Source organism: Macaca thibetana, chromosome 8, assembly GCF_024542745.1.
Source record: "Macaca thibetana thibetana isolate TM-01 chromosome 8, ASM2454274v1, whole genome shotgun sequence".
Classification (NCBI taxonomy): Eukaryota; Metazoa; Chordata; class Mammalia; order Primates; family Cercopithecidae; genus Macaca; species Macaca thibetana.
This window is the reverse complement of record NC_065585.1, coordinates 81,276,071-81,300,433: the sequence shown is the minus strand read 5'-3', so window position 1 is coordinate 81,300,433 and position 24,363 is coordinate 81,276,071.

Below are 24,363 nucleotides of genomic sequence, written 5' to 3'. Positions count from 1 at the left end.
CTGAGGTGCCCAGTTCATCTCATCGAGACTGGTTGGACAGTGCGTACAGTCCATGGAGGGTGAGCTCAAGCAGGGTGTGGTGTCGCTTCACCTGGGAAGCACAGAGGGTCAGGGGATTTCCTGTTCCTAGCCAAGGGAAGCCATGAGAGACTATACAGGGAGGAACAGTGCACTTTGGCCCAGGTACTGCACTTTTTCTATGGTCTTCGCAACCAGCAGACCAGAAGGTTCCCTCCGGTGACAGGCTTGGTGGGTCCTACCCCCATGGAGCCCATCAAGCTAAGATCCACTGTTTTGAAATTCTCACTGCTAGCACAGCAGTCTGAGGTTGACCTGGGTGCTCGAGCTTGGTGGGGGGAGGGGTGTGTGCTATTGCTGAGGCTTGAGTAGGCAGTCTTACCCTCACAGTGTAAACAAAGCCATCGGGAAGTTCGAACTGGGTAGAGTCCATGACAGCTCAGCAAGGCTGCTGCGGCCAGACTGCCTCTCTAGGCAGGGCATCTCTGACAAAAAGGCAGCAGCCCCAGTCAGGGACTTAGAGATAAAATCCCCATCTCCCTGGGACAGAGCACCTGGGGGAAGGGTGCGGCTGTGGGTGCAGCTTCAGCTGACTTAAACGTACCTGCCTGACAGCTCTTAAGAGACCAGTGAATCTCCTAGCACAGTGTTCGAACTCTGATAAGGGACAGACTGCCTCCTCAATTGGGTCCTGACCCCTGTGTATCCTGACTGGGAGGCACCTCCCAGTAGGGGCTGACAGACACCTCATACAGCAGAGCTCTCACTGGCATCTGGCGGGTGCCCCTCTGGGACGAAACTTCCAGAGGAAGGAACAGGCAGAAATCTTTGCTGTTCTGAAGGCTTTGCTGGTGATACCCAGGCAAACAGGGTCTAGAGTGGACCTCCAGCAAACTCAGCAGACCTGCAGAAGAGGGGCCTGACAAACAGAAAGGAATAGTAGCAACATCAACAGAAAGGATGTCCACTCAGAGACCCCATTTGAAGGTCACCAACATCAAAGACCAAAGGTAGATAAATCCACAAAGATGGGGAGAAACCAACATAAAAAGGCTGAAAACTCCAAAAACAAGAATGCCTCTTATCCTCCAAAAAATTACAGCTCCTCACCAGCAAGGGAACAAAACTAGATGGAGAATGAGTTTGATGAATTGACAGAAGTAGGCTTCAGAAGGTGGGTAATAACAAACTCCTCCAAGCTAAAGGAGCATATTCTAACCCAATGCAAGGAAGCTAAGAACCTTGAAAAAAGGCTAGATGAATTGCTAACTAGAATACCCAGTTTAGAGAAGAATATGAATGACCTGATGGAGCTGAAAAACACAGCATGAGAACTTTATAAAGCATACACAAGAATCAATAGCCAAATCAATCAAGCAGAAGAAAGGATGTCAGAGATTGAAGATCAACTCAATGAAATAAAGTGAGAAGACAAGATTAGAGAAAAAAGAGTGAAAAGAAATGAACAAAGCCTCTAAGAAATATGGAACTATGTGAAAAGACAAAATCTAAATTTGATTGATGTACCTGAAAGTGACAGGGAGAATGGAACCAAGTTGGAAAACACGCTTCAGGATATTATCCAGGAGAACTCCTCCAACCTAGCAAGTCAGGCCAACATTCAAATTCAGGAAATACAGAGAACACCACAAACATATTCCTCAAGAAGAGCAACCCCAAGACACATAATTGTCAGATTCACCAAGGTTGAAATGAAGGAAAAAATGTTAAGGGCAGTCAGAGAGAAAGGTCAGGTTACCCACAAAGGCAAGCCCATCAGACTAACAGTGGATCTCTTGGCAGAAACCCTACAAGCCAAAAGAGAATGGGGGCCAATATTCAACATTCTTAAAGAATTTTCAACCCAGAATTTCATATCCAGCCAAACTAAGCTTCATAAGTGAAGGAGAAATAAAATCCCTTACAGACAAGCAAATGCTGAGAGATTTTTGTCACCACCAGGCCTGCCTTACAAGAATTCCTGAAGGAATCACTAAACATGAAAAGGAGCAACTAGTACCAGCCACTGCAAAAACATACCAAATTGTAAAGACCATCAATGCTATGAAGAAGCTGCATCAACTAACGGACAAAATAACCAGCTAGCATCATAATCACAGGATCAAATTAACACATAACAATATTAACCTTAAATGTAAATGGGCTAAATGCCCTAATTAAAAGACACAGACTGGCAAATTGGATAAAGAGTCAAGACCCATCAGTGTGCTGTATTCAGGAGACCCATCTCACATGCAGAGACACACATAGGCTCAAAATAAAGGAATGGAGGAAGATTTACCAAGCAAATGGAAAAAAAAAAAAAAAAAAAAAAAGCAAGGGTTGCAATCTTAGTCTGTGTTAAAACACTTAAACCCACCAAGATTGAAAGAGACAAGGAAGGCCATTACATAATGGTAAAGGGATCAATTCAACAAGAAGAGCTAACTACCCTAAATATATATGCACCAATACAGGAGCACCCAGATTCATAAAGCAAGTTCTTAGAGACCTACAAAGAGACTTAGACTCCCACACAATAATAGTGGGAGACTTTAACACCCTGCTGTCAACACTAGACAGATCAATGAATGAGAAAATTAAAAAGGATATCCAGGACTTGAACTCAGCTCTGGACCAAGTAGATTTAATAGACATCTACAGAACTCTCCACCCCACATCAACAGAGTATACATTCTTCTCAGTACTACATCACATTTATTCTAAAATTGACCACATAATTGGAAGTAAAACACTACTCAGCAAATGTAAAAGAAGGCAAATCATAAACAGTCTATCAGACCACAGTGCAATCAAATTAGAACTCAGAATTAAGAAACTCACTCAAAACCGCACAACTACATGAAAACTAAACAACCTGCTCCTGAATGACTACTGGGTAAATAATGAAATGAAGGCAGAAATAAAGATGTTCTTTAAAACCAATGAGAACAAAGACACAATGTACCAGAATCTCTGGGATGCATTCAAAGCAGTGTGTAGAGGGACATTTATAGCACTAAATGACCATAAAAGAAAGCAGGAAAGATCTCAAATCGACACCCTAACATCACAATTAAAAGAACTAGAGGAGCAGGAGCAAATACATTCAAAAGCTAGCAGAAGACAAGAAATAACTAAGATGAGAGTAGAACTGAAGGAGATAGAGATGTGAAAACCCCTTCAAAAAATCAATGAATCCAGGAGCTGGGTTTTTGGAAAGACCAACAAAATAGATAGACTGCTAGCAAGACTAATAAAGAAGAAAAGAGACAAGAATCAAATAGGTGCAATAAAAAATAATAAAGTGGTTATTACTACTGATCCCACAGAAATACAAACTACCATGAGAGAATACTATAAACACCTCTGCAAATAAACTAGAAAATCTAGATGAAGTGGATAAATTCCTGGACACATACACCCTCCCAAGACTAAATCAGGAAGAAGTTGAATCCCTGAATAGACCAATAACAAGTTCTGAAATTGAGGCAGTAATTAATAGCCTACCAACCAAAAAAAATCCAGGGCCAGACAGATTCATAGCTGAATTCTATCAGACGTAGAAAGAGGAGTTGGCACCATTCCTCCTGAAACTATTCCAAACAACAGAAAAGGAGGGAATCCTCCCTAATTCATTTCAGGAGGCCAACATCATCCTGATACCAAAACCTGGCAGAGACGCAACAAAAAAGAAAATTTCAGGTCAATATCCCTGATGAACATCGATGCAAAAATCCTGAATAAAATACTGGCAAACAGAATCCAGCAACACATCAAAAAGCTTATCCACCAAGATCAAGTCGGCTTCATCCCCAGGATGCAAAGCTGGTTCAACATACACAAATCAATAAATGTAGTCCATCACATAAACAGAACCAATGACAAAAACAACATGATTATCTCAATAGATGCAGAAAAGGGCTGCGACAAAATTCAACACCCCTTTCATGCTAAAAACTCTCAAAACTAGGTAGTGATGGAACGTATCTCAAAATCATAAGAGCTATTTATGACAAACCCACAGCCAATATCATATTGAATGGGCAAAAACCAGAAGTATTCCCTTTGAAAACCAGGACAAGACAAGTATGCCCTCTCTCAACACTCCTATTCAACAAAGTATTGGAAGTTCTGTCCAGAACAATTAGGCAAGAGAAAGAAAAGAGGAAGTCAAATTGTCTCTGTTTGCAGATAACATGATTGTATATTTTGAAAACCCATCGTTTCAGCCCCAAATCTCCTTAACCTGATAAGCAACTCAGCAAAGTCTCAGGATACAAAATCAATGTGCAAAAGTCACAAGCATTCCTATATACCAATAAGAGACAAACAGAACCAAATCATGAGTGAACTCCCATTCACTATTGCTGCAAAGAGAATACCTTGGAATCCAACTTACAAGGGATGTGAAGGACCTCTTCAAGGAGAACTACAAACCACTGCTCAACAAAATAAGACAGGACACAAAGAAATGGAAGAACATTCCATGCTCATGGATAGGAAGAATCAATATCATGAAAATGGCCATACTGCCCAAGGTTATTTGTATATTCAGTGCTATCCCCATCAAGCTACCATTGACTTTCTTCACAGAATAGGAAAAAACGACTTTAAATTTCATATGGAAGCAAAAAAGAGCCCACATAGCCAAGACAATCCTGAGCAAAAAGAACAAAGCTGGAAGCATCATGCTACCTGACTTCAAACTATACTACAAGGCCACAGTAACCAAAACAGCATGGTACTGGTACCAAAACAGATATATAGACCAATGGAGCAAAACAGAGGCCTCAGAAATAACATCACACATCTACAACCATCTGATCTTTGACAAACCTGACAAAAACAAGCAATGGGGAAAGGATTCCCTATTTAATAAATGGTGTTGGGAAAACTGGCTAGCCATCTGCAGAAAGCTGAAACTGGATCCCTTCCTTACACCTTATACAAAAATTAACTCAAGATGGATTAAAGACTTAAACATAAGACCTAAAACCATAAAAACCCTAGATGAAGACCTAGGCAATACCATTCAGGACATAGGCATGAGCAAAGACTTCATGACTAAAATACCAAAAGCAATGGCAACAAAAGCCGAAATTGACAAATGGGATCTAGTTAAACTAAAGAGCGTCTGCACAGCAAAAGAAGCTATCCTCAGAGTGAATCAGGCAAACTACAGATTGGGAGAAAATTTATTCATCTATCCATCTGACAAAGGGCTAATATCCAGAATCTACAAAGAACTTGAAGAAATTTAGAAGGAAAAAACAAACAACCCCATCAAAAATTGGGCAATGCATATAAACAGACAATTCTCAAAATAAGACATTTATGCAGCCAAAAAACATATGAAAAAATGCTCTTCATTACTGATCATTAAAGAAATGCAAATCAAAACCTCAATGAGATTCCATCTCATGCCAGTTAGAATGGCAATCATTAAAAAGTCAGGAAACAACGGATGCTGGAGAGGATGTGGAGAAATAGGAATGCTTCTACACTGTTGGTGGGAGTGTAAATTAGTTAAACCATTGTGGATGAGAGTATGGCAGTTCCTCAAGGATCTAGAATCAGAAATACTATTTGACCCAGCTATCTCATTACTGGGTATATACCCACAGGATTATAAATCATTCTACTATAAAGACACATGCACATGTATGTTTAATGCAGCACTGTTCACAATAGCAGAGACTTGTTACCAACCCAAATGCCCATCAGTTATAGACTGGATAAAGAAAATGTGGCAGATACACGCTATGGAATACCATGCAGTCATAAAAAAGGATGAATTCATGTCCTTTGCAGGGACATGGATGACGCTGGAAACCATCATTCTCAGCAAACTACCACAAGAACAGAAAACCAAACACCACATGTTCTCACTCATAAGTGGGAGCCGAACAATGAGATCACATGGACACAGGGAGGGGAACACCACACCGGGGGCCTGTTTTGGGTTGGGGGCCTAGGGAAGGGATAGCATTAGGAGAAATACCTAATGTAGATGATGGGTTGATGGGTGCAGCAAACCACCATGGCACATGTATGCCTATGTAACAAATCTCCATATTCTGCATACATACCCCAGAACTTAAAGTATAATAATAATAAAAAAAGAAGTTAATGTTTTCTTCACTTACTAGCTGTGTGACTTTGAAAACTTACTCCATATCTCCAAATTGGGTTGCCCTTATCTATAAAGTGGAAATAGTATGAGTCACCGTCTCAGAGGGCAGTGGGGAAGTATAAAGGAGGCTATGCAGGCAAAGTACTTGGTATAGGGTTTGGGGCATGGAAATCACTCATTCATTACTGGGGGTTGTGAGAGGAAGGCCTAGAAGATAGCTTGCAGGTTTATGTCTGGGTACCAATCACCAAAAAGGAGATTAGAAGAGTATTTGGGATTACTCTTTGGAGTTGCCACAAGGTGGATGTGGCTGGGTCTTTATGCCTCCCATGTCAATGAGTTATGGAATTCAGGCTACCCTGGGAAGCCCTTGGGCCTGTGTCTCTCTTCAACTGAGGCAGTTCCTTCTAGATGGCTGACAGCTGGGAGCTGTTCATCAACAAACATTCCCAAAGCTAGGGGAACAAGCCCTCTAGTCCTCAGTGTGGGATCTGGGTGGCTCATAACACAGTACTCAAGGTTGTATACCCCTAGTACTGTTGTATCTACTAGACTCATTTATATTCTCAAAGCAGCTCCTTTGGGAGTTTAATAGTCTCTTTTCTTGGGAGAAACTATAAAAAACTTAGAAGAAAAGGTAGTGGCCCTGTTGAGACATGTGGTCTTGAGTCCACAGCCAATACTCATTTCCTTCCTTTATGATCTGATCTAGATTCTGCTAACCTTCGACTTTTATGATGGGTGATTTATTGGTTGAGCTCATGAAGGGCACAGACCCTTTCTCTGAGGGATGCTGGCCCCTGGTTACTATGCCTGTTGAGTCAATTGCCTCTGCCAAGATGGCAATTCTTGCTTGCTGTCCCCTTGACTCAAGGGGACTGGAATGAGATGGCATCTGCAGCTTAAAGTTCTCTTCCTGTGTCCCTCATGGAAGTGTATCTCTTTGGAAACCAGGACCTCTAAGTGCATGGAGCTCAGGGTTAAGATGATAGGAAGCACAACTTCCCTAAGTGGCCACTGGGAATGATGGTAAGCATGACCACTCCTGCTTCTACTCCTTGGTTCCAAGACCCATATATTCTTAATAGAAATAGAGCACCACATAATGGTTATTGTTTTAGTGTCTATAATGTGTCCTGGAGGATAACACTGTCCCTACTGGATATCATCTTTGTTGGTGCCTCAGCTGAGTCTTTAATGGGCTATTTCATTGCTCTATTAGTCCAGCAGCTAGATTCTGGGAGGGGTAGCATAGGATAGGCACAGGCGATACTATGTCATGTGTCCTTTGATGACAAGTGGGTTCCTTGCTCTGATGTGGTGTTATATGAGATGCTGTGTTGGTGAAACAAATACTCTCAAAGCCCTCAGTTGAGGCTCTGCAGGAAGGAAAGACTGAGCCATATACAGACTATATGGCAATTCACGATAAAATACCTTCCAGGACAGAAGGGCTCTAATAGAGTCAACTTGATACCCTGTGACTAGTTGTTCTTTTCAATGTGTGGTTGGGCCTCTGCCTCGGCATCTATTGCTGGCAGGCTAGACATGCAGCAGCTGCAAAATCTAGATTAGCCTTGATAAGTGGGAGCCCATGATCTTGGGCCTATTAATAGCATCCATCTCTGCCTCTACAGCTGCTCCATTCATACACCCCTTGTGTCAGAGGCTGACTGGTGTCAATTTGCTGAGTCTTTGTGTCCAGTTGGCTTTTTGGTGGCTCTTTTATGGTGGATATTTTCTAGTGGATGTTAACGTGTAGTATTTAGATCTTCCCACTTTATGTCTTCTGTTTGGTTCATCACATACCTCTACTATAGTTTCCTAGTCCATGATGTTCTGATAAACTTATTTCTAGGCACCTGACCAATCAGTTGAGGCATTTGCAACTGCCCATAAATTCTTAGAAATGCTGAGCTAACTTCAGGCCACTTTTCCTTCCACTCAAAGTAGTTGATCAAATGCACCACCTGAAAATAGGCCTACTTGGAGGATTCCTTCTCAGCACTGTCCTTCAGGGGCACTTTAAAGTTCAAGTAGGTATATAGGACAGCTGCTGTCCATTTTCAGCTTGAACCTGTTAAAGGAAAAACTTCAGCTGAATTAAATTTAAAGGAGTTTAATCAAGTAACCAACAATTCACAAATTGGGCAACCCTCAGAATGACAGCAGATTCAGAGAGACTCCAGGGATAGCTCATGGCCAGAACAAATTTATAAACAAGAAAAGAGAAGTGGCACACAGAAATTGGAAGTGAGGTACAGAAACAGCTTTATTGGTTGCAAGTTGGTCTTTGCCTTATTTGAACACAGTTTGAACACTCAGCAATGTATGAGTGGTTGAAGTATGGCTGCTGGGATTGGCAAAGACTCATTGTTTGTTAGAGGGGCATGCTCCTAAGTTAGGTTTTTAATCTTGTCTACCTATTAAGTTAGATTACAGTTCATCCATAAAGAATCAAAGAAATATGGAGTGCTTCTCAGGCCATTTTTAGTTCACTTTAGGAATTCCTCCCTTTTGGTCATTTTCTTTAGCCACCAAGATACAGCATGGTACTGGTATGAAAATAGGCATATAGACCAATGGAATGAGAATAGAGAACCCAGAAATAAAGCCAAATGCTTATGGTCAACTGATCTTTGACAAACCAAACAAAAACATAAAGTGGGGAAAGGATACCATATTCAATAAGTGGTGCTGGGATAATTGGCAAGCCACATGTAGAATAATGAAACTGGATTATCATCTCTCACCTTATACAAAAATCAACAAGATGGCTCAAAGGCTTAAATTTAAGATCTGAAACCATAAGAATTCTAGAAGATAACACTGGAAAAACCCTTTTAGACATTGGCTTAGGCAAAGACTTCATGACCAAGAACCCAAAAACAAATGCGACAAAACAAAGATAAATAGATGGGACTTAATTAAATTAAAAAGCTTCTGCACAGCAAAAGAAATAATCAATAGACAGACAACAATCAGTAAACAGACAACCCACAAAGTGGGAGAAAACCTCTGCAATCTATACATCTGACAAAGGACAAATGTTCAGAATCTTCAAGGAACTCAAACAAATCAGCAGAAAAAAAAATGCTGAACATTGCTAATTAGTAGGGAAATGCAAATGAAAACCGCAATGCAATACCACCTTACTTCTCAAGAATGACCATTATCAAAAAATTTAAAAAAGTTGATGTTGGCATGCATGTCATGAAAAGGGAACACTTTTACACTGTTGGTGGGAATATAAACTAGTGCAACCACTATTGAAGACAGTATGGAAATTCCTTAAAGAACTAGAAGTAGCTCTACCATTTGATCCAGCAATCCCACTCCTGAATATTTATCCAGGGGAAAAGAAGTCATTATACGAAAAAGATGCGTGCACATGCGTTATAGCAGCACAATTTGCAATTGCAAAAATATGAAACCAGCCCAAATGCCCATCAATCAACCAGTGGATAAAAAAAGTGTTTTTTATATATATGTATACACACCATGGAATACTACTCAGTCATACAAAGGAACAAAATAATGCCATTTGCAGCAACCTCGATGGAATTGGAGTCCATTATTCTAAGTGAAGTAACTCAGAAATGGAAAACCAAAGATTGTATGTTTTCACTTATAAGTGGGAGCTAAGCTCTGAGGATGCAAAGGCATAAGAATGATACAATGGATTTTGGGGACTCAAGGAAAAGGGTGGGATGGGGTGAGGGATAAAAGACTATATATTGGGTACAATGCACAATTTGTACCCAATTGGGTGATAGGTGCCCTTCAATCTCAGAAATTACCACTAAAGAACTTATTCATGTAACCAAACACCACCTATTCCCCAAAAGCCTATTGAAACAAACAAAAAAAGATAATAAAAAATGTACTCATTTGTAAAGCCCTGTCATATAAATTACATTTTCTATAAAGAGATGAAAAAAAAGGAAAAGATAATTTGGAAGCTGAAATTGGATTTTGGGAAGCCTATCTAATATATTAAAGGTTTAAAACACTTGATATTATGAAATAGAATTCCAGGTAACCATAAGTCATTCATTTAGCCAAAACGATGACTGAAAATTGTAGAAAAAGAAAAACCTTTACTCACTGATAGAGGGAAGACTTAGCTTTCCAAACAATCTTCTGTTAAAAGAAAAACTTTAGCTGAATTAAATTTAAAGGGATTTAATTGAGCAATGAATGATTTGTGAGTCAGGGAGCCCTCAGAATCAGCAGATTCAGAAAGATTCTAGGGATGCCTGGTGGTCAGAACAAATTTGTAAACAAAAAAGAGAGATGATGTACATAAATTGGAAGTGAGATAGAGAAACAACTGTGTTGACTGCAGGTTGACATTTGCCTTATTTGAATACAGTTTGAACACTCGACAGTGTATGAGTAGTTGAAACATGGCTACTGGAATTGACCAAGACTGACTATTATTATAGGCATATACTTCTAAGTTAGATTTTCAATCTTGTCTACCTATTAAGTTAAGTTACAGTTCATCCACAAGGACTCAAATATAGAAGTATGGAGTCCTTCTCAGGCCATTTTTAGTTCACTTTAACAAACCCAAATACCTAGCTGACCTATTCATGAATGGCACTTTTAATTTTTTCTTCTTGATTTTTGGTTCTCTCCACAAATGTAACCGTATGTATTAGTAAAAGAAGGGGCACAGGTGCAACAACGGGGCACATGGGGTCTAGTTTACCTGCTCATTCAGCCTGCTTTGTCTCTTCACTCCTGCTTATACTTAATCCCCGTTATACAACTTGCATTTCACAATGGATTGCTGTAATCCATCGTTCTCTGCTGAAGATTGAATGGCCTTGCTCCAGATCCCTGGAGGTGTGTGTTGTAATTCTCCCACTGGAGCTTGTTATAAACTCCACAGTTTCCCAAAATGGATAACTCTAGCATCATAGGATATGGCTGCTATGGATGCATTGTATGGGTCACACATCAGGGCTACTGGCACTTGAGCCTAAAACCTGCTCAAAATAGAATCCTCCCCTGCTCTAGGTCTCTCTCAAGGCTGGTAGCCTTCTGTGCTACCTGATATTGGGAACAGTATTCTCAGGTGCAATATGTTGCCTCTAGAACATAAATAGTTTTACCTTGCATAGTGCTTTCTTCTTTGTGGTGGATAGCGTGGGATGTGATAATTTGTTATTTTCTTAATGGGCATTTTCCAAAATGTCATAGACCACTGTACTCCTAAAAATATTATTAAAGGATCCCTGAATATCACATTGCCTGAAGCTCATGCATCTTATCAAGAACTCGTCATACTCTTGGGAGATCTGAAGCTAGGATGGTTGATTAGGGTTTCTCCAGTTGGCATAACAGGGTCTAGCCTTTATTTCCCACAATGATTTATGTCCCCACAGTGAATACAGCTGTCTCAGGGTGAATTGACTCTCTTCATGGAGACAATTACCTGACAAGTCAGCAGAAAACCTTCACTGGAGGTGGGGGAGAAAGTCTTTAATATTTGAGGGGGGAATTTAGGTGATATAGCCCAGCGTGACAAATTATTTCTGCAAATTTCTGTTTTCTCTTTTTAAATTTTTCATTTTTTTTCGAGTTTTTAACTTACTTTTTAGCCTCTATTTTTTTTATATGTATGTCACTCTTGCACTTAAATTTTAATTTCAAAAATTTTAAATATTTTAAGTAGTCTTTTTCTTGATTTGCTTACGTAATAGTTGCTAGGCAAAGTGGAAGCAGCAGAGATAAACATCCTTAACAGGGGAGCCTGGCAATCACCTTGAACTCTTTTTCTACTGCCCTTTTGCTGCCCTCAGTGGAATTCTCCTTTTTTGTAGTGTTATAAAAGCCATGGTCCTCTCAGGAGATTTACTGGGCTGCAACTCTTTCCGGGGCCACAGACATCTTTTTGCAGACAGCTCTTGGGCACTCCTGGCATGGAGATATTTCTCATTATCTCACCTATTTTAATTAAGAGAAATAATATTTGACGCATATTAATATCCCCTTCTCTTTTGCATTTTCATGGCTTAATCTTCTTATTCAGATGGAACCCTCCATCTCACAGGAGATGAGGATAAGGAGGAGATAGGGCCTGGGTTGGAGTTTAGGACTGCTATCATGAGAATACAAAGAGAAGACATTAATAGTTACCAGCTAGTATCCAAAAGAGGATTTGCAACAAGACTGCCTGAAAATCTAGGCTCTTTGTAGAGATTGAATTAGCATACTAAGAACTAAAACTGGTAGTCAGTGAACATTTATTTTCTACCCTGAGCGTAGAGAAAATATTTCCTCTAGCAATTCTAGACTAAGAAACCTGCTCTCCTAGCAGATGGATGTTACGGTAGAAGAATAAGCTGAGCCTAACCTGAGAGATGAAGAGAAGTAAAAGGGAGTCAGATAGGAGAGAGCAGAGCAGGCACTAGGGTTTTAATCAATTCCAACACCTGATGTGAAAGTGACAGTAAGGAAACTTTCAGGTAGACACATGTATGTAGAAAACATCAGTGCTAGTGGCAAGTGACCTGATTCCCCAGGTGGGTGGGCCTGCAAGACTCTAGGCACCAGAGCCTAGAAGAAGCCCTGAGCAGAGCATTTCCAACATGGTGCAGGGATTTGCCAAACAGCAGTGTTGAAGGGAGGCAGGGCTCTGGTTTCTCTTTTCTGGGTTGAAGACCCTGAGGGAGGTATGTGCTAGATAAAACCAGGGAATATGGAGAGCAGAGGGTATGGCTTCAGTAGAGCATACTTGACATCCTTATTGAGTAGCAGAGATTATGAGATTAGATCTTGGCCACTTTGGCTCTCATGTGTCTTGGATGGGACCTACCTTCTCCACAAGGGAGTTAGCTGAAAGTCTGATTTGAGGTCTTTCTGGAGAGTGTAGCCCTGATGTCAAGCATTGTAGAATATACTGCCAGGGTAAAAATTAATTGGAAGTCACATCCAGTAATCAAGGAATCTTCAGAGCTGGGGAAAGTTGAAGTGGGCGAAACAATTGGGGATGATCACTGGTACCTGAGAGAAAGAGAGAGAGATTTCAAATTAGACAACTAGAGAAAAGAGCAGGAAGGGAGAGGAGAGGAAAAAGGAGAGAGAGAGAGAGAGATTGGGAGAGAGAGAGAGAGGGAGAGAGAACTACAATACATATCTGATTCAACAGCATCAAATTAGAAATTGACAGTGAGGGCCCACGGGACAGCAGAAAGACACCAAACGCAGTTTCAGACCCTCTAACTCTGCCTAGACCAGGACATTTAAGCCATGTCCCCCCATACACTCAAACACTGGTTTGTAGGGGAGCGGAAGAGGGAAACAGAAATTTTTTAGCTTTACATTGGAAGAGTGAGCATTTACCTGAAGGAAGTTTTAAGTTATTGACTGTCCCCCTACCCCCGCATCACATACATTTCTCAACCGATAGGGCTTGTAAAAGAGATCCAATAAATTTAAAGGCATTTTAAAAAGCAGATCTGTGTCCACTTGAATTAAAAATTTGGACTTGGGTTAAGTAGAATCAAATTGTATGAATGACAAGAGTGGAAGGGCAAAAGGAGATGATATGTGAGGAAAGTCCCTCCTAATATTTTTCTGGCCAAATATGTCCTTAAGCAATGTTGAGCTTCCTGGTAGACATTCTTGGGGGAAAATTTATGGGTGCTGCTATAAGAGTCATCTTAAAAACAAGTTCTAGACTATGGGAAATAAAACCTACTTGACTCCCACTGGTAGATAGTAATCTTTCTTATTCAGATGGAACTCTCTATCTCACTGGAGATGAGGATTAGGAGGAGACAAGGCCTGGGATAGAGGTTAGGACTGCTACCGTGAGAATACAAAAATAAGGCATTAATAGTTATTGATGGGAGAAGGGACAGTACTAACTGAAGGGAGAAAATATCCTTTTGTCCTTTGAGCCAGTGCTCTGCTACTCACTGAGAAAGCTCTTGTGGCCAAGGGAGGCAGCTGAGATTGGACTTCCTTAATACTTTGTACTGTTTTCCAGAGGAAAGATTAGGCAATGTAAAAGGTGATCTGATTCAGATCGAAGGCTGTAGTATAGATTCGCCCAGCTTCATGAACGTTTCTACTAGACCTCTCACATGATTCATTTAGAGGGTTCAAATGATCAGGAGGTTCTTTTCTCAATGAAACCTGTTCCCCTCTAAAACGGCTTTTCAGTGTTCACTAACAATCCAGTCTGAGGAGACAGTCTTTGCGTAGTCTGTGGGACAATAATAATAATAAAAAGACCATGCAAACTGAATCTATGCAAAGCAATATTAATAACTAATGAGAAAAATTACAATTGTCCTCAATTCTTAAAAACGTTAAAACACTAAAACTCTCTTCCTATAGGTTGCAAATATATAGCAAAATGAAAAAAAAAACAGCTAAATTAATATTTACTTATTACACCATAATTTAAAACATTAGAAACATTGAGAGTTGAAGTCCATTATTTATTTGTAAAAAATATATATATCAAAAATGATTTGAACAGTGCTTGCCTTCTCACATAACTTACAATGTAGAATGAATATCTTTTCTATTCCTTGGTGAATTGTCACACTCTTTTCTAAGTTTGGATTAGCTTCCAGCAGTTTATCTTTTGTGCTTTTAATGTGAAATATTTCTGATATTTCCTTTAATGTGAACATTTTTCCTGGCATCACTTCCTCTATGACGTCTTCCTCTTTTCTTTTTTGTCACAAATGCTTTGCTTATGTATGCTGGTAAGTTGTTACCCTTAGCTAAATTCCACTGGTTGCATATCCAGACTCTCTTGAATGGCTGCGGTGTCAACGTTCCCAGTCAACTGTGTCTTCTGTGCTGTGTATGTTTGATTTAAATTTTACTTATACCGTTATCACTTTTAGTTTCTTCATTGCACTTTCATCTTTGTTGGCCAATTCTTTCTTTTGAGTATCTATTTTCATGAAATGTGACATGAGTTTATTTCCAAGAGACCTGAAGGCAACACAACTACACACTGTGTGAACTGAACCTCAGATACCACTGGCCTGTCACCAACAGATTTTGAAGTAAATGATGTGATTGTTCACCGATCATCAGTGCATCTGTTATTTACGTAGTGATTTGTGAACTGACGAGTTAGCAGCAGTTTCTGCTTTATGCAATTGTTCTGTTAATAGACTGCTATTGTGGTAAGTGAAATTTAAACTGTGTTGTTGGGAAACTGTTGTTATTTAACTCACTTGTGATAATTGAAATTCATGTGTATTGGAACTGTGCAAAGTAAGAACTATCTGCAAATAAAGCAATACTTTCTATATCTTCACCTTCCTGGAGGCTTAGAACTTCAGGGTGATTCATTTTCTTTCTTTTTTTCTTAAATTGAGGTAAACTTTACATATAGTAAATGCACAGCTCTTAAGAGTACAATTAGATAAATACACTAATTATATTTATTGTGTGTAACTGTTACCTGAATCCCATTCATTTATTGACTCCTCTTTTCCTGTGTGAAGGTTTTTCTTCTGGAGTCTGTACAAATCACCATGAGACACTCCAGTTTGGGTATTATGACATAAAAAGTCTGTAGATTATCCCACGTGGATTTTGATGAGCTTGGGGAGCCTTTTTATTTGGGCCAGATCACTCAACAACAGCTGCAGTGTTTGAGCCACCAAATCTTAAGAAGAAAAGCTGTATTCTTATGATTAGATTTTTTGAAAATTGCCACTTCTTAAGATTCCTTTTTGAAACGTGGTTCATTGGGGTTTCAAAAATAAAGATCTAAAACCTGATAGGTTTTAATATTATCTCAATGTTAATAGCAATGTTTTATACCCATGATTTCAAACCTTTTGTTTTAAGGGCAAAATAACAGAGGTAAACAAAGGTAAGCGGACCACCACCACCCTGCTTATTCTTAGGACTTCAAGGTGTTTGGTTTCAAAGGAAAATCCAAAAGCCTTCCCTGGAGAAGTTGCACTTGGTTTAAATAGGCTACTGGATGTCTGCTTGATACCAATAATCTGAACTGTTATTTATTGTGAGTTCTCCATGGTGGAGGTAATTATCTCTGGACATCGAAATGACCGGATTGGGGCGTGCTCCACACGCCACTCCTGGGACGCATTGCAGAAGAGAGGATTGTGTCTCTGGAACTCTTCTCCTTTGTAAGTTGAGTTAATCTTAATGAATAATTCTTCACTAAAAGAAACAGATCCTGCGGGATGAAAGCACATAATGGAGCCCTAGGGGTGATCTGAGAAGCAGAACTATGGTGATCTGAGAAGCAGAACTATAATTATCTTCTCTCTGCTTACTGGCACAGTTAGGAAGGATTCTTTGGACTAGGCAGAAAGTGATCAATTTCCTCTCCTCTCATATTATCCTCAACCTGCGGCCTATTTGTACTCCTGATTGAACTATTGGGATAAAAGGGTTAAGAAGAATAAAATTGTTGGAGAGATTTTTGAATGTTTATGATAATTTCTTGGTGTCCCAGGATCTACTGAATGTCTCAACAGAGGAACTGTTTCTTCCACTTCACAAGCTATAATTTTTGACTTGATAAAGAATGACGGTAAGTGAAAAACTATATTGCTAAAATTACTAGTGCAACAAGAAAGAGGGAACTCAGGAGTTCCCACCTGAGTTCTTATCATATTTAAATTATAAGAGTATTGTTTCTCCTAAAAATATCAAATAAAATCTTGATGTAAGACTTGTGTTTGATGCTCAGAACTGGGAGTAAATGTATATCCTGGGGTTGTGTTTCTTATAGATGAATATGGTGAGTGAGGTGCTAGAATAACTGTAGATTCTGGGGTTCTGTTTCTCATAGTTAAATATGGTGAGTGGGGTGCTGGAAACCCATATCCTGATTAGCATTTGGAATAATTATCTTTATTGTTGCTAATGTTGTTATAGTAATATATGCCCATGGAAAAATTTGAAATCATGCAAAAAAGTATGAAATGAAAAATCTCCTATGATATTACTCAACTGTAGACCCACTTTTTAGATATAATCACTTTTCACAGTTTCTGTTAATTCTTCTGGTTTAAATCTTATGTCTCTTTCTGTATTTAGCAACTTTAAACAACATCTGTTTACACTCCAGTATAAAAAGGAGACATTAACTTACTTCTGTCACCCTTACACTTTTCTCCCTACTCATAATTTTTGATAATTATAATATTCTTTATTCTTGTACATTTATAACTTTAAATATTATACTTCAATCCATTTCTTAATTAACCTCAGATAGTTAACTTTTGATTTTGTCTATGTAAAGTGAGAAAAATTTCAATATTTTTATTTATAAATTTTCAAGGATTTTAATGTTTTTCTACAGTATTATAAATATAGTTAAGAATCCTATTTTTGTCTTTAGGTTACTTTTAAACTCTGAGGACCTACTATTTAGTGAACAATCAAGCAGTAAGATGTCACCCATAGAAAAGGAAATGTGCTCCTGTGGCTTCAACATTTTGTCTTTTTCCTACCAGGTTCCCCTTTTTGTGTGTATAATACATTCAGCTGTCAGTGTTTTTGAGTTACTGACTTGAATACTGTTCAATTATCTCCTGTAGTGATTTTTTTCTACATAAAATATATCTGTGAAAAAGTTTCAAATTTTTTGCATGTCTTTATTTTGTGCTCGAATGTTATTAGAAGTTTAGTCATGTGAAGAGTTCTAGAGTCGTATTGATTTCTCCCCCTTGGAACTTTGAAGACATTGCTCCATTGCTTTTCAACATGAACTATTTTGAATGAAATATAGTAATATGATTATTTGTTATTTTTGTTTTCTCTTTCTGGATACTTCTAGAATTTTCTCAGTATCCTTGTTCTTAGATTTTAATAGAATGCGTCTAGGTATAAAGCTTTTTCAATTATCTTTCTGATACCATTTATTCTAGTAATTTTCTTCAGCTCTAAAATATTTTCTTCAACTACATCTTTGACTATTACTTCCCTCCTATTTTTTTCTGTAGTTTCTTCTTGTTTTAACTCATCTTATATGACATTTTTCTATTTTTAAAAATCTTTTTGTCTTTTTTGCTAAAAGGTTAGGAGAGTACCTTGACTATCCAACATTCCTATTGATTCTTTTTCCAATCATATTTTTACTTTATAAAATCTTTTTTGTGTTCTTTGATTGATATAATTTTTGTTTTATAGATGGCAGTCTTGTTTTCTGGGTATCATAATTGTCATTAATTAATCAATTTATCAAATTTAGATTTTTAGAAAAGTTGTCTTCCATTCCCCTAAATAATCTTGTTTTACTCAAAATTACTCATTCTCCTTATCTTTTCAGTTTTCTTTCATATTGTTGATACTTCTCAAATGCTGAGCAACTTCTTATTAACTCATTTTAGAATTACTTATAAGGGTCTAAGTTGATTATTATAGTTAATTGGTGTTGATTTCTTCTGCCATTGTGCAGGTCTTTTTCCTCAATGGGGGTCTGCTCCAAATGGAAAGTTGGTTTTGAGCTCTGTGAATCTGGTTAAGGCATGCCAATTGGCAAGCTTTGTTTCTGGCTTGGCAAGCAGAGATGACAGGAAGGTAACTCTGCTCTCTCTGGGTTTAAATGAGAGAGGCTTTACTTTGGTCTGTAATATTTATGCTAAGAATTATTTTATTCCACTTATTTGGAGCACATTTATTTTTCTCTTTCATTTATTCTTTCTTCTTTTGGCTCTTCTACAGATATTTTCTCTTTTATTTCTCTTATCCACAGCAAGCCTTGAGTTTCCCTGGGAATGATGGCTGTCATACCTCTGAGGAAAACACATGGATTAGGTAAAACTTCATAAAGTACAACAAAGGAAGTTAATTTGGTTTGAGGAAAACTGCTTGAATTTTGTAGTCTCCAAATGTTTTTTCAGATTTTAATAATGTAAACAGTGGTTGCTTGCTTGGAATATCTGATTGAAGATCTCAAACTAAGTAAAATTCCTCTTGAAGACTTTTAGCTTTCTGGATTTTTAAATGATTTGTTTGCAAACTATGGGCTCTGTATTTTTTCCATCTGGATGGGCTCATAGAATAGTCAATAGATTATTAGTAGTTTTTAAAAAGTGATCTACTTCATTCTATGTCATAGGTCCATTATTCAATCCTTAGCAAGGTATTCTATATTTCACGTGATAAGTCCATCGATTAACTGATCAGTTTTTAAAAAGTATTCTTCTACCTTGCCCTGCATTATAGGTCCATTGGTTAACTAGGCATGTCTTCTGAGCGCTATTAGTTTCCTTCCAAACTGTTTTTAAATGTGTGCTTCTCGGGCCAATGTTCTACATGATGAACATCTGGGTTTTAAGTTTTACTCATCTAATATTGACAATTTTCACCCATGACTTTACATCATAACTTTGTGAATAAAAAAGTACTTAACATTTTTTTTTGATATTTTATTGGCCTTTGATCCAGGGGCAGTTCCCAGGTATTAACCAAGTCCAAAGTGGACAAAGTTTTTCTTAAAGGAGTGTAGAATAAATATTTCAGTCTCACCGTCATAAGGTCTCTATTGCAGCCACTCAGATCTTCCATTGGAACACAAAAACAGCATGGATAACAAATAAACAAATGGGTGTGGTTGTGTTTCAAAAAATTTTTATTTAGACATCTGGCCTGTGGACTGTAGTTTTTCAGCTTCTAGACTAAGCCGTATAAAACCAATATAAACTTCTCATTACTGAGATTCACAAAGAAACTGCATTCTAACACCTCCCCACACACGAAATGAGGTAGTTGGTGCCTACCCCTGGTTTGAGAATAAGCTTATTGAAAATATGCTAGTGTACAATAGGCATATATTTTCCTCTTTTTTATCCTGATATCATAATGACTTGAAATTGCTTCTGGAGTAAATAGATTCATGCTATTTAGAATCGAAAAATAGATATTTTTCTTTACATCAATAACATGAGTTTTCTGTCTCAAGTTACAATTGATTTTGCTATCAAGCTGTCTTAAAAGGTGAATGTGCATCATTTCACTATTCTAGATCCCAAAAGATCATTTTTGGTCAATGCCTTCCAACATTTAATTGACTTATATTCATTATGTTTTCTCAAATCGTTCATTTTCATGAAGATGTATTTTCAGCCAATGTATTTTTAAGAGTTCTCCAAGAAATTACATTGTTCAAAGTTGGACACTGTGAAGGCTATGAGAGGTTCTACATTGTTTGAAATGTTTACAAGATATTGTCATTTAAGATAGACTCTGTGACACAGAATTCTTGGATCTTTATTGCCTATTTGTTCTTGCTTCAGGATAAAACCAGAACTGTTTCCTTAGGAAGCTGTGGCTTTCCCTCTCAGGTACTACCTTTATGCATCTCTGTTCAGGGATAGACAGTAGTCTGATATTCAGGAACATATCCTGATGGAATTCATTTATTTTCCTGGGGTATGAAAGGATTGAAGGATGAAATCCTCTTCTCCACTTAGTTGGTCACTAACACATATAGGTTCTGCCTTTTCTCAATGTTAGATAATTTGAAATTTAGTTTTCTGCTTTGAAATTCTGACAGCTCAAATGTGGAAAAATATAATTCATGGAATATTTCTGAATTGATATTAATATATTCTTTTTATTTTTAAAATTTTTTTAACCCTATCTTATGGTGCAGAATATATTCTTTAAAAAAAACAAAACAAAACTCTCAGAGGCCTGGTGTTCCACAGGGACTGCCACGGTAGAGAGAGGGTAAGGAGTGTGACAAGTCTGTTGATGAGTGGGTTCTCTGGATTCCCCATCCAGGAATCAAACAGATCAGCTCCACACACAGTTTCACATGGATAAAAATGTCTACTACTAAAAAGTTTGAGAACCATTGGCCTAGAGACAGTCTAATCCTGGGCTCTTAGCTGTCAGAGAGCTGTGTAATAAGACCACAGTCTTTCAGTCTTTCATGTAATTGCTCTTACAGAATTGTGTCTTGGTGTCATTACTTTGGCTTTTTGTTAAGCTTCATTACAAGAAACAGTTAAATGAATCTCACTAGTCTATTCTTGGTGAGTCTATCACTGAGAATCTTGCCTTCCATGATGCATACAATATCCCTCTATGAAGCTCTATTAAAGATTTTTCCCTCTTGAACCGGGACACTGAGGCCCTTCTATTCAATTGATTTTATTAAATTTCATGGACATTATGCATTTCACAACTATTAATTAATTAGCCATTAGGAATGTCCTGAATTTGGACCTCTCCTCTGGAAACTAATTACATGCAGTTTTGCACACTTGGTTTACACATAATTTTGTCTAAATTTCTTTCATTTATTAATTGTATGCCTCCATGCCTCTATTTACTTTTATCTGGATGGTTGTATGTATTTCTTTGAATTTATTTAAATCCGTTTGTATGAAAGGAGTCGGTCACACAGGATTCTCTGTTACAAGGGATAGAAAATTCAATCCAAGGTGGCTTAAAAGAAAGGAGAGCTTATTCTGTTATGTAACAATAACAAAAATTTAGGGATAGGCCTGGCCTCAAATATTGCCCAACGAATGGTTCATGCAAATGTCACAAGGATCAGATTTCTCTCAAGCTTTCAGTGAAGTCTTCTGCTGTATTGGTTTTATTCTCATACAAATTATCCCCTTATATGACAATAATAAGATGTCTATAAGAGCTCCAGTTTGGATGGTCCACTTTCCTAAAAGTGTCCACTAATATCCTAGAATTAAGTCTCATTTGGTATGATTCAGTGGATTTTGGTAAGTGTCCATTTTGGACCAATACTTGAGGTCTGCAAGTAGAATGTGGTGTTTCTAGTCCTGGGTCACATTGTAGACCCTGGCCATGGTGTCAGCAGCCTACGAGGAGGCACAGATGGGTGGTTTTCTCAAATCCAAAGCAGAATATGTTTTACACAAGAAAAGAAGTAATTGTAGGAGCAAAACAAGGAAAGAACTGTCCATTTGTTGGGATATAATTAAAAATGTAATGATAGTGAGTTATTTTTCAGCGCTCTAAAAAACAAAAGCATTGAATTATTCTCCATGGTCTCTAGAATGGTAATTTGTAGAGGATAACCATAAAATAATGGAACTGGCTTTTTAGCAAACATGAAAGAATTTATATATTCAAGTGAGAATAGCATTTCAATGTCATTACCTTGGGGATCTATACACATAATGATAATAACTACCACTAATTGAATGTCTGCTCTTCCAGGAATTTTAGGAATGTAGCTAAAGAGAAAATAACATTACTTTAAATGCTGACCACCAAATTCTTCTCAGAAACAGTCTCTCTGGGCATAACAAAAATGTCCTTCTGAGTGAAAATAAGAGGTAATTAAACTGATTTTTGAAAAAAATACAACAAAAATTTTGATGTTTGGGAGCAGAGAGGGAAATATGGGGAAAATGTTGGGTATGAGAGGAATCCATTTTAGTAGGAAAGTTGGTTGGGAGCAGGCAACAGCCTTCAAAGTTTCTAATATTTACCTTAAAATCTGTTAATATTCTGTTACTGTCCACTAGGCATAAAGGCTTGAGTGAGTGGTGGTGCTTTGGGGAAATCAGACAAAAAAAGGGGCTGTGCTTCCTGTGGGGTGGCACAGTTAGAGAAAAGAGGAAGATACAAGAGGCAGGATGTGAAAGAGATCAAAGATTTAGTAGAAATAATAATTTAGAAGAAGAGATGACTATGGAAGTGGGACTCAATAGAACCTTTGGGATTGAACTTTCCAGAGGTCACAACATGAAAAGGAAAAGATGATCTCAGTTGACAATTAGATCAGAAATATGTCATTGCAAATTTCCCCAACAATCCTGTATTAGTATCCATATTTGCTGATGTGCAAACCCAGATTCTGAGAGATTAAGTGACTTGCCCAAGGTCACACAGCTTATATACTGGCACATCTGGAAGTTATTTCCAGGTCCGATTCTAAAGCATATGCTCTTCCTTTATACTACAAGAGTTGTCGATATTTCATCTTTACTCAACATTGTTTTGTGTGCTTATCATTTACATTTGACTTGAGTTATTTGATGTTTATAATAAAATATATAACTGCCACTGAACTGAAACACTTATATTTTCATGCTCTTCCAAAAGGAAGATCAACATAGAATGCCAATTAAAATCAAATAAATACTTGTTGAGCATCAAATCATAAGAGAAATTAGTTAAGATAAATATTTATTCAGAAAAGGTTAAGACAGCCTTAAGGTTGTTAAGAAAGATAATTTTCAGGAAAAAGTTGTAATCCTGACTCATACAGATACAAATATTTAAAAATGAACATGTTACAGAATTTGCTTTACTCATTCAATGAAGTAACATGGCCAGTGTTATAACTGGTTGAAAAGAAAAGTAAAAAAGCCAAATGTATTTGGAATAAAGGAATTGAATTGCGAGTGGAGGCAAAACTAGTTTTTCTACAGCAGAGAAAGGAAACCAATGAAAACTCTGCTGGACAAGACATAATTTGTGCACTTATCAACTTAGAGAGAGTTGTAAAATAGCTTGAAGAAAATGAATGGCTAGACTCTGATATCCTAGAAGGACGTGCTATATAAAGATCTGCATAGTGTTCCATTTAAAAGCAAATAATTTTTTTTTTTTTTTTTTTTTTTTTACTGAAATAGACCAGAAATACTTAAAGCTTTGGCTAAAGTGTTCTCCTCTTTTGGGACAAGCATGTTGAGATATGTTTGGGACACAAATTAGGGTAGGTCTACTCTTCGTCTGTCCCATATCTGTGCTTTTTCGTGGCTGACCAATCCTCTTTTCATATGCACATTATTTATTAAAAATATGAATATATTAAGTCTGATTTTAATCAAGTCTTGCAGGCCTTGTGAGAGATTGTGTTCCATATGGCTCTATAATTTTGGCCCAGCAAATATCCCTCCACATCCTCTAATCTATTAATATTTGGTACTGGATTTGAATGGCAAGAGCTCAGACAGTGAGGTCAGATGACTCCGTCTGAATCTTTTATACTGAATTTTTGGATAGCGAGTAATGAGAATTTGGAGAGATGAGGGACACCAATCCTAAATAAAAATGTTTATCTAGATTTATCCATATAACAGAGGTTTGGAAACAAAGGGCTAACATGTTGACCTTACAGTTTAATGTCAGAGAATAATGAGAACCATCATATGTACTTTATCTCCAAACTTTTGTACCTTTTAAGGAGTATCTATAGGAGTTTTGGTTGATGGTATGTAATTAATGGTATGAATAAG